This window comes from Vespula vulgaris, chromosome 6 (genome assembly GCF_905475345.1).
Source record: "Vespula vulgaris chromosome 6, iyVesVulg1.1, whole genome shotgun sequence".
Classification (NCBI taxonomy): domain Eukaryota; kingdom Metazoa; phylum Arthropoda; class Insecta; order Hymenoptera; family Vespidae; genus Vespula; species Vespula vulgaris.
Window position 1 is genome coordinate 1,656,629 of NC_066591.1, and position 872 is coordinate 1,657,500.

The window sequence follows — 872 nt, forward strand, 5'->3', positions numbered from 1 at the left end:
TTCTATTCCGCGCGCGCGCGCTCGTTTATTTCGATCGTTAAAAATTGATTACCCGTTTGGTTGGTACTTACTCGCTCGATCGAATCGAGATTATTCATTATATTTTTTATTGCTAAAAATTCGATCGTGGTTGAAAGGAAAAATTTGATTTTTAATTCGCGTATATATTCGAATATTTTCGGTTTAACGAGTTGGTTATATCTTATCTTTCGATCATTGAAAGAGAAACTCGACGCTGTATAGTGCGCATATATATATATATATATATATATATATATATATATATACATATATGTATCTCGTTGATCAAATATTTCGTTATGGGGCAGGTAGTAGAAGAAAAAAAAAGGGAGGTTCGAGAGAAAACAATAATCAATAGATGAGGAAAGTATAGAACGGACGAAAAATAAAGAACGGAACGAAGGGTAGCTTCGCTGACGAAGGAGGACCATTGCGAGGAGGACGTTAAGTACCTTACGTCTCGTAAAAATTCCACCGAGGCACCGTCGTCGTCATTTTGGCGTGTCGCGTGATGTTCAAGAAGAACGAACGAATGAACCAACGAACGAACGAACGAACGAACGAACGAGAAAGAGAGAGATAGAGAGACGGAGGCACAGTGAGAAAGAGAGAGAAAGAGATATAGAGAGAAAGAGACAAGGATAGTATGAGAAGGTTCGAACGGTCGAGAGCTCGGGTTAATGTCGCCGTAGGAACTGACGAAGGAAATTAGGAAGGAAGGAAGGGGTTCAATGTGGGTTGGACAAGGTTAAGAGCCGCCCCGTGGACGGGCATGCAACCAGCAAGGTACGTCCCACCGATGGAAGTGGTATAGCACCCAAAGCTATCGCTACTTTCGCGTTATCCCCACC